This window comes from Onychomys torridus, chromosome 4, assembly GCF_903995425.1.
Source record: "Onychomys torridus chromosome 4, mOncTor1.1, whole genome shotgun sequence".
Taxonomy (NCBI): domain Eukaryota; kingdom Metazoa; phylum Chordata; class Mammalia; order Rodentia; family Cricetidae; genus Onychomys; species Onychomys torridus.
In genome coordinates this window covers 149,508,102-149,519,257 of record NC_050446.1, presented here as the reverse complement: position 1 = coordinate 149,519,257, position 11,156 = coordinate 149,508,102, and positions in this window count along the sequence as shown.

The window sequence follows — 11,156 nt, the reverse complement described above, 5'->3', positions numbered from 1 at the left end:
AAGGAATAATCTACAGCAACACTTGAGTCTATGCGCTTTTATTGTTTGTTTGTTTATGTTTTAAATTATTTTGTGTGTCTGGGTGTTCTGGCTGCATGTATATCTGTGCACCATTCTCCTATACTGCCCAAGGAGGCCAGAAGATTGTTGGATCCCCTTAGTTTGGGGTTACAGATCCTTGCAAGCAATCATGTGGGTGTTAGGAGTTGAACTTGGGTCCTCTGAAAGGGCAGCTGGTTTCCTTAACTGCTGTGCCATCTCTCCAGACCCCAGAAGTGCTTTTCATTATTCAAATATTTCACTTTCAGAATTTTGTTGTTAATTCCAAATTTAACTCCAACATGACTTGAAAGTTCATACTGTGTAATTTCTACTTTTGTCAAAAAAAATTTTTTTTTGAGACAGGGTTTTACTGTGTATCTTTGTCTGGCCTGGAACTTGCTATGTAGATCAAGCTGGCCTCACACTCACATAGATTCACCTGCCTCTGCCTCCCTGGGATCAAAGTCATGTGCCACTACACCCAGACTGTAAATTGGTTTAAAGTGTGTTTTGTGACCTGGTATGTGATCTACCTTGCTTAATGCATATGATCTTGAAAAGGGATATGTTTTGCTGTTGGATGAAGTAATTCTATGGCTTATCCCCTAACTCCTCTTTCTATATAATGTAATTCTAAAAAGTAATTCTATGGCTTATTCCTAAGTTTCTCTTTCTATATAATGGCTATTAGGGCAGAACATGTTCCTGAGGCATGATAAGAGATAAAAGGTAGATTATAATGCATTGTGTAAAATATCTAGATGTTGTTTGAATCTTAGAAGGTCTTTTAATTAAAAAACCCAGAGCCAGATATCAGCATGAAAGCTGAAAGATCAGAGAACAGCCAGCCACTAGTTCTTACCTCTACAAAATCCTCACCCTAAAAAGAGTGAATTCCTGTTTCCTCAATGCTTTATATACCTTTCTCTGCCCTGCCATATTACTTCCTGAGATTAAAGGCATGTGTGCTTCCCAAGCAAAGGCATGAGATCTCAAATGCTGGGATTAAGGGTGTGTGCCACCACTGTCTGACCTCTGTGTCTAATTTATTGGCTGGCTCTGTCCTCTGATCCCCAGGCAAGTTTATTAGGGTACACAATATATCACCACACCTAGATAAAGCACTTTATACAAAATGAGATGTCATGAGAGGTAAATGCTGTGCTGTCCCACAAAGGGCATGTTCTAGAAGCAAAGAAACAGCAGTTTCTAGAGTCCAGAGGGCAGGATGGGGAACACTGGGAGATATTGGTCAATGAGGACAATGCTTCTGTTAGACAGGACAAGGACATTCTGGAGGTCTGTTGCACACACACACACACACACACACACACACACACACACACAGTTTCTCTGTGTAACAGTCCTGGCTGCCCTGGAATACCTTTGTAGACTAGGCCTCTGCCTCCTGAGTGCTGGGATTAAAGGCGTGTGCCACCACTCCCAGCTGCATATATATATATATATCCTCCCAGACAGGGTTTCACTGTGTGACCCTGGCTGTCCTGGAACTCACTTTGTAGACCAAGACCAAGCTGGCCTTGAACTCACAGAGATCTGCCTGCCTCTGCCTCCCAAGTGCTGAGACTAAAGGTGTGCACTACCACCACCCGGCACATAGCATATATTTTATATTTGAAAATTGTGAGGTGTTCTTACTCATTCTGACCTCACCCTAGGTATATATGTGAGGTCATGAATATGTTAATTAGCTGAATGCAATAATTTCACAGTATATATAGATAGATAGACATAACATATATAAATATATATCAACATCATGGTGTACATTGTAAATGTGATTAATGTTGACTATATCTTGATAAAATTGGAGGAAATTAAAACTAAGTAAAATACCCAAATTATTAGATTTTAAGCTTACTATTTAATATTTCATTTTCAAAATTTGAGTTGGGGAAGCAACAATGTGGTTAGAAGAGCTACTTTTACACAGAGCTCTGCATTTGGACTCAAATGCAGTCCAGTTACTAGCAAGATGCCCTCAGTACAGTCTTTAGTCATCGTGTGGACTGGCGTCTGCTGCTGGTGTAGACTTCAGCCCTGAGACACATGAAGCTGTCTGTTGTGGACAGGTAAAGAAAGGGTCCCACCTGGAAGTTTAAAAATGTGTCTAGGGCTCCCTGATGGGGAGATTTCACTTCAGGGGCACAAGGCTAAGATACTCCACCCACTCCATAGAGGAGAGCGCTCTGCTCCAGGGCACCAACAGGAAGAAAGTCTTGGTTTGCCCTAGATGGCATATCAGTTGTTGTTAGGAAGAATATGGTGGTGGTATATAACAAGAGATACCTATTAGGTCACTGGCTCCTGCATATGGCCCCTAAATTTCTTGCACATAGAGACATTGGAGGAATCTTTTGTTCTAACATGTGGCCTTTGCTTCTGGCTTTTGAGACCATTGAGATTTCCTGAGTGATAACACTGGAGCAGAGCTTCTAACCCCTTGGAATTTCCTGGGTGATAGGAGCAGCCTTTGTTCCAGTGCTGTGGCTCTGGGTGGGCTCCTGCACAGCCCAAGGGTGGGGTCTGCTTGCTGGGGAAATCAATTAATCCAAAGACTGGGACTTCCAGCCAAATCCCAGATATACACTGCTGGATACTGGAGCGAGATGAAGGATGAGTTGCTCACCAGTGTCCACCGATTAGGGGCTTTGTAATGAAACTTCCACGAAAACCCAGAAGACACACACAGGCTGGGGGTGAAGCCTTGAATTTGTCTCCAGATCCCCAGCACTGCATAAATGGTGCATGTCAGCACACACCTGAGGTCCCAGCACTCTGGAGATAGAGGCAGCAGTATCACCCTTTGCTGCACACTGAGTTGGAGGCCAGCATGGGGTAGGATACATGAGACCTTGTCTCAGAAAACTAAACTAGAGCAGCTGGATGTGGTGCTGCATGCCTTTAATCCCAGCACCTGGGGGCAGAGGGCAGCGAGGGCAGCGCCTGAAAGTGTGATGAGTAAGTGGAGGCCTGTGCCTCTTAGGACTACAGGGATGCAGCACACCCTTCCCACAAGCCTCACTCAACATCTCTTCATTTTCATCTGGCTGCCTTTGTGATGTTCCTTTTTGTCTGTCTGTCTGTCTGTCTTTCTTTCTTTCTTTTTTTTGTATTTTGAGACACATTTCTCTGTGTAGTCCCAGCTGTCCTGGAACTAGCTTTGTAGTCCAGGCTGGCCTTGAACTCACAGAGATCCACCTGCCTCTGCCTCCCCAGTGCGGAGACTAAAGGCGTGTGCCACCCTATCTGGGTTGTTGATGACGTTTTTTTATAAGTGGATTCGACACGTGTGCTAGGAACTTCCCTAGCAAACCCATGGAGGGGACAGTGGAAGCCTCCTGTCTGTATCTGAGCTGGTTGATCAGAAGCCTAAGTGATCAAGCCACTGGCATCTGAAGTAGAGGCAGTTTGGGGGCTGGTGTCCTTAACCTGTGGGACTTGACACTGTCTACTCGTAGACAATCTCAGAATTAGATTAGATGAATGGCCAACTAGAGTCTCCTGGAGAACTGATTGTGTGGAAACCCACCACCTCCCATCTGAAGTACTGTGTTGGATAGTGTATGAGCAAACACTGGGCTTTTCCTTATATATTTATAGGGCATCTCTTGTATTCATGCTTTACCTTTCTTCCCATCTCCTTACCAGTAAAATGCAGACAACCAACTTTACCTGTCAGGATGGGTCTGCAGATTTAAGAAGACTGTTCCTGGTGCATGGGAGGTACTTAACTAGGGGCTTTCATGGAGGTGAGCTCAAGATTACTGTCGTGTAACTTTATTATGGACACACAATCTGGTATGGTTGATTCAAGATGCTTGCTGAAGCACCCCACGACACTTTCAAGCCAAGGTGCAGTGTTGTCTTAGCGGTGAATCTTTCCTGGAAAGCCACGTCATGTATTAAGGTGTGTGACTACCATCTGAAGGGATTTCTGCACAGACTGAAATGAAAGCATTTGTGGAAATTGACAATAATGTGGCTACCTTGGTCCACACTTACTTTCTTTATGTCCTAATTTCAAGACACTAGAGATAAGCATAACCTAGACTACAGAGTACTAGACAGGCTCCTGAGGCATCCTCTGCCAGTGGGGATTTGATTGTTAAATACAGGAATACTCAGACTGAGGGTGAGGCTGAGCAGTTGACCACAGGTCTGGCTTCTACTTCTCTACCCCCTGAAACAAACAAACAAACAAACAAAGGATTTGCCCTCCTTGGGACGTTGCAGGACCTCCTGAAGAGCATTAGAATTCTAGAGCAGATGGAAGGAAAAGGCATTCCACTGTACATGCTCAGGAGTCACCATCCTTGTATATGTCACTTTGGAGTAGTGAATTACTGTGGAATAATAAAGTGGTTCGCCACCCTCCATGTTCATCATTAATATTTTTAGTTAGAATACAATTAAAAGTTTCCATTTGGAAAGTTGAAATGTCAGCTGACTCCTTAGAGTTCTTGGCTACCCATATAGCCCAGGGTAAAGCTAGATAATTGGTTCTAATGGTTGACAATCAGCCTGCTGGACCTAGTCAGAGAAGCAATCTCTGTGTGTAGGGCGACCCCTGCTGTTCACAGGGCAGAAGCAGGTAAGAGAACCAAGTCAGGGACCTTATGGAACAGTGGTTCTCAAACTTCCTAACACTGCCACACTTTCACACAGTTCCTCATGTTGTGGTGACCCCGAACCATAAAATTATTTTTGTTGCTACTTCATAACTTAATTTTGCTACTGTTACGAGTCATAATGTAAACATCCGTGCTTTCCGATGGTCTTAGGCGACCTCTGTGATATGGTTATTCAACTCTAAGAGGGTTGTGACCCCCAGGTTGGGAAACACTGAATGGAGACTCTCACCTCAAACTGCAAAGAATCATGCTTGAGGGCCAAGAGATGGCTCAGTGGGTGACGGCACTTGCTGATTTCCGTTCGTGTGGTGGGAGGAGAGAACGTGTGAGCATGGGAGAGGAGAAAGAGAGACCCTACTTGCTCAGAGTTACATGTTATCGATGCAGGAGCTGAGACCCAGAGGTGAACCCAAAGAAGTCAAATGCCCTGTCTGCTTTCTCTCAAATAGTTCAGGCTTGGAGGAGAAGAAGCGGGATGCCCTGATGTGGACCTTCTTTGAGTGTCCTTCACCTTTGTAAAAATTAGCAAGCACATCATAAATCCACTCTGCTCGTGTCTCTAAAACATTTTAAATTACTTATTTGTGTGTGTTGTCGTGGCTTGTGGAGGTCACTTTTCTTCTACCATGTGGTCCAGTGGGTCAACTCAGGTCATCAAGCTTGGTAGCAAGTACCTCGACACAATGAACCATCTTGTCCCAACTTGGCATGAGTATGCGCACACGTGTGTGTGTGTGTGTGTGTGTGTGTGTGTGTGTGTGTGTGTGTGAATGCTGAAGCTGGAGATTAACATTGGGTATCTTCCTCGATCATTTTCCACCTTGTGTACTAAGGCAAGGTCTTTCAGTTAACATGGGGCTGGCTGATTCGGCCAGTCTAGCCAGCCAGCCTGTTCCATACGTCTCCTGTCTCCATCTCCTGAGTGCTGAGATTACAGGTGGCCACCATGCCTGCCTGGCTTTTATGTGGATACTGGGGCTCTGAACTCAGACCTTTGTGCTTGCACAGTGTCTTAGTGAGGGTTTTTATTGCTGTGAAGAGACACCATGACCATGGCAACTCTTAAAAAAGAAAACATTTCATTAGTGTGGCTCACTTACAGTTCAGAGGCCCAGTCCCTTATTATCATGGTGGGGAGCATGGTGGGGGTGTGCCGGAAGACATGGTGCTGCAGCTGAGAGTCCTACATCTTGTAGGCAACAGGAAGTAGACTCACCAGTCACACTGAAGGAACCTTGAGCAAAAGAGACCTCAAAGCCCACCCCCACAGTGACATACTTTCTCCAACAAGGCCACTCCCTTTGGGGGCCATTTTCTTTCAAACCACCACAGACAGCAAGCACTTTTTCCACTGAGCCATCTCCCTAGTCCTGGAAAAAAAAAAGTCTATTATTACAACAAGTTATTATCATCCAGGCAGTGGTGGCACATGCCTTTAATCCCAGCACTCAGGTGGATCTCTGAGTTTGAGGCCAGCCTGGTCTAGAGTGAGTTCCAGGATAGTCAAGGCTACACAGAGAAACCAAGTCTCAAAAAAACCAAAACAAATTTTTTAAGTTATCAAAGAGAGCACTCTTAACTTTAACTTTAACCATATAACTCTAACTACTCGTTTCCACTTGCCTCTGGCCACAATTATGAAATTTGTGCTTAAAATAAAATGTGAGTTTAGATATAAAAAGAGAGTTTAAACTACCAAAAAGGATTTGGTTCTAAAAAATGCCGTCAGAGAAGTAAAATAAAACATAGGAACATTTCATATAGGAGCTAGGAATGTGACAACTAATCCCAATCCCAGTCTGGGATCTATACTAGAAAGTGGAGGATCTTAGAAAACACTGTCAGTCAATTGTGAAAATGGAATATAGGATAAGCTCGGTAAAAGTATCATCAGTATTCAAGTTTCTGCCCTTGATTGCTGCGGTCATACAATAAAATTCTTATTTTTAGGAAATGCTTACTTGGTGCATTTAAGGACCTCCGGTGTACACGACTTACCCTCAAGCAGTTCAGGGAAAAGTATGATGTATGTGTGTGGAGAGAGAGAAAGGACAGTAGAGAAAGCTTGTCCACAGGAGCACGGATGGGAGGCTCCGGGGTAGGCACTGTACGGGTTCTTTGTTCCTCTTTGTAAGTTTTTGTTAAGCTTGAAATCACTTCCAAAGAGATAGTCTAAGTAGATGGATGCAGAGGCCTATGTAGTCCCAGCACTCAGAAGGCTGAGGCAGGAAGATCTCAATTACAGTGCCAGCCTGGGCTACTGTCGCAAACAAAACAAAGCAAAACAGATCTTGTAACTTAAGGAACTAAAGTTTATGAAAAAATACTTTTCAAATTAAAAGTAACCATTTTGACATATAAAAAGTGTGTGATAACCATTTGACATATAAAAAGTGTGTGTGTGTGTGTGTGTGTGTGTGTGTGTGTCATGTGCATGTGCACAAGGAGGGCAGAGGTGTGTCACATCCCCCCCAGAGCAGCAAGTGGTTGTGATCTGTCTGCTCTGTGCTGTAGACCAAATTCCAGTCCTCTGCAAGAACAGTACACACTTTTAACTGCTGAGCCATCTCTCTGGCCCTATATATGACTGTAAAAATTTACCCACTTTGTGGCATGTTTTTTAAGCAAAGCACGCACTATCAAAAGAGCTTATGAGACCATGAGGGAGAGGTGAGCTAGGGGATAAGGTGAAGTTTCTGTAAGTCCTATTTAACCTATTCATGCTCTCATATTTATTTCTGCTGTCCATCCCCCAATTTGGGTTAAGGACCTCCTTTAATTTTTTTTTATGAATTAATAAAAGCATCTAATGCCGTGAATTTGATATAAGAATTCTGGCACTTATGAAAAGGTTTTTTTTTTTTTTTTTTTTGGTTTTTCGAGACAGGGTTTCTCTGTGTAGCTTTGGTGCCTTTCCTGGATCTCACTCTGTAGCCCAGGCTGGCCTCGAACTCACAAAGATCCGTCTACCTCTGCCTCCCGAGTGCTGCAGTTAAAGGCATGCACCCACCACCACCCGGCAAAATAAATCTTAAAAACAGAAATAAAATACTATGAAGCAAGGGTTGGGGATTTAGCTCAACGGTAGAGCACTTGCCTAGCAAGCGCAAGGCCCGAGGTTCAATCCTCAGCTCCAAAAAAAAAAAACCCAAAAAAAAACAAAAAACAAAAAATATGAAGCTGCCAATCTTGGTAGCTTGATCTATAATCTTAGCACTATGGAGGGGCCCCAAAACAGCTTGATCACATAGCAGCCATGACAGGTTTAGGGGCCTAGACATAGCTTCTGTGACAGGCTCACTGGCAGGCAACACCCAGATCCAGGGAAAGCCTTAAGCTGATACCACCCAGGGATCCACCCAGGGGTGAGGAAGTACCTGACATCCCAGACATTCCGACCATTAGATAAGGAGTCTAACACACACCTATTTCTGTTATACAGATGCCCCTAGACAATTGTCAGCCAATCAAGGTCCTGGACCCTGCAAATCCCCTCACCCCAACCTCTGCTATGATAAAATCCCCACTCCGCCTGAGCTCAGGGCTCTCTGCTCTTACTGCTGCGTCAGACTGACAGAGAGACCAAGCTCAGGGCTTGAAGCAAATAAAGGTTCTTTGCTTTTACATGCGGGATTCGGTCTCCATGGTGGTCTTTTGGGGGTCCCCATGATCTGGGCATAACAGCACTTGTAGGAAGCAGTGTCAGGGGAATCATTGCCAGTGACTTTTCTTTCTTTCTTTCTTTCTTTCTTTCTTTCTTTCTTTCTTTCTTTCTTTCTTTCTTTCTTCCTTCCTTCCTTCCTTCCTTCCTTCCTTCCTTTCTTTCTTTCTTTCTTTCTTTCTTTCTTTCTTTCTTTTTTCAAGACAGGGTCTCTCTGTAGCTTTGGAGCCTGTCCTGGACTAGCTCTGTAGACCAGGCTGGCCTTGAACTCACAGAGATCCACCTGCCTCTGCCTCTCAAGTTCTGGGATTACAGGCGTGCACCACCACCGCCCGGCTGAAAAGTATTCTTGTCTGTCTTTTTAATGTGAAACAAAAGCTACCAGAACTTAAGGAAGGGTTGAGTTTACCACACACACAGCTCAAAAGGTTTCCTGGTTTGTTCGTGTTGGTGTGTTAAACCTGAAAACTGTGTTCATGAAGAATTGAAAGCTAGCACTTTCAATATGGAATAATCTTTTTGTACACTGTAAAGATGTGTCTTTGCCAAGGTGCCTTCTGATTGGATCAATAAAGAGCTGACCGGCTGATAGATAGGCAAAAAGAGGCTAGGTGGGAGAGCCAAATTGAGAGGATGTGGGAAGGAGAGGGGCAGAATCACACGGAGTCACCTGGAGACACAGAGAAGCAAGATGAACATGCCATGCTGAAAAAGGTATCGACACAAAGTAGAGATAAGAAATATGAATTAATTTATGTTGAAAGAGCTAGTTAGTAACAAGGCTAAGCTACCAGTAAGCATTTATAATTAAGTCTTTTCATGTTTATTGGGGAAGCTGCAGTCCCAATAAAAAATTCCTCCTACAAGCACTAGTTCCACAGAACTGCTAATAAGATTAGTTAAAAGGAACTCCATCTTGGAGGCCAGGAGAAATTACTAAATTAGATCCCAGAAAGTCTGGCTTCTGAGGTCATTCAAAGTTCCTGATTCTTAACAGATAAAAGCAGAAGGGGATGGCATTGCTTAATTTTTTAACAAGTAAGGACTGCTGTGACTGAAATAGTGCCTATTTACTTTCCCTTTTGGGGGGCTTTTCCTGAAATAATGGGATGAGCATGTAACAACCAGCCTGTCAGTCTTCATTTAACACTCCCTACTGGGTTTGTTGTGGTTCTCACAGGAATTCTTTGTTTCTGCTATAATTATCCCAATCTCCTTTTGATGAAGAATCATTTGGGGTTTGACAAAATGGGTTGGCAGCTCAACCCAAGTGTTAGTGCCCTGATAACAATACACTTGACAACAGCAACAATTGGGAACAAGGAGAATTACAAAATGTATGGATAAAATGTATTACAAATGTATGAAAGAAAATTCAACAGTTGGGTTTATCCTCCTTTGAGAACCAAATGACTTCCTCTTGAACTTACTATTCAGAGACAGTTATCTAAATACAACAGAAAGTGACAGCCTGCATATACATACATGCCACTGCTCAGCCCATAGGCATAGAAACATGTAAATGGGTACCTAACCCTGGGAAGTCTCCACTTCCATGGGAATCAATGAGAGGGAATTAAGTTATTTGAGGTCTCACCAAAAAATATACACACACTCAACTAAATAATGACAAAACTGATTCTTCAGGGACAGATTCCATCCTCTCTCCAAGGATGACACTGTCTTATGATCATAATTGACATGGATACATCAAGTAAGGAAGGGTAAAAACAAAGTAAATTTCATACATTCTAAAAGTATGTGTCTCAGATATCAATATGACAAATCACACTTATATAATTAAAAGGTAGCTGCAAGCAATTCAGCCAACACAAGGACATGTATTAGTTCGGTATAAAGAATATAAATATGTCTATAATTTTTTTTGGAAGCTGAGGATTGAACCCAGGGCCTTGTGCTTGCTAGGCAAGCACTCTACCACTGAGCTAAATCCCCAAGCCCAAATATGTCTCTAATTTAACACAATTATGTTAGAGAGCTTTACAGAGAAGAGAAGATAATGATAACTGAAACATTCATGGTGTATTTCCAATAAAATCACTAATACCAACCATACACCATTAACACTTTTAAACCATTGAACCAGCTTCTGCTGCCATGCCATGCCTTCCAACCATGGAACCCTAAACCAAAGTAGTTAGTTCTTCCTTACATTGCTATTGGCCATGGTATTTTTATTATAGCAAGAGAAAAGTAACTGATCTGCTAGGCAAGGACCATTACCGTTTGAGCTACATCTCCAGCCCCTCAAGTTAACTTAATTTTGTTGTTGTTGTTGTTTTTCAAGACAGGATTTCTCTGTGGAGCCTTGGCTGTCCCAGAGCTCACTCTATAAATCAAGTTGGACTTGAACTCAGAGATCCACCTGCCTCTGCTTCCTGAGTGCTGGGATTAAAGGTGCACACCACTACTGCCTGAACTTAATTCTTTAGATGAATCTTAGCACATTGTGGCTACTTTTTTTTTTTTTTTAAGGATACCCTTTTAAGAGCATCTCACTGGTTATTTGGAGGGAGTCGGGAAAGGATAACAAATCCAATTCATTTACAGTTCTGTGTCCCATCTATGATCTTATTGACCTCACAGACTAGTTACTATATAAGGACTAGTCTGAGCATCAGGATCATGAGAAAAATAAATAAAAATGTTGTGAGTTAAAGAAATCAGCCTGCTTCCATTTTAGGCTCGAGCATCATCCTATAGTAAAGAAAAATGAGATTCATTCCTGTTTATGATTAAATCTGTTTCTCATGGATTGGGCTGTGCTCCATCTGCAA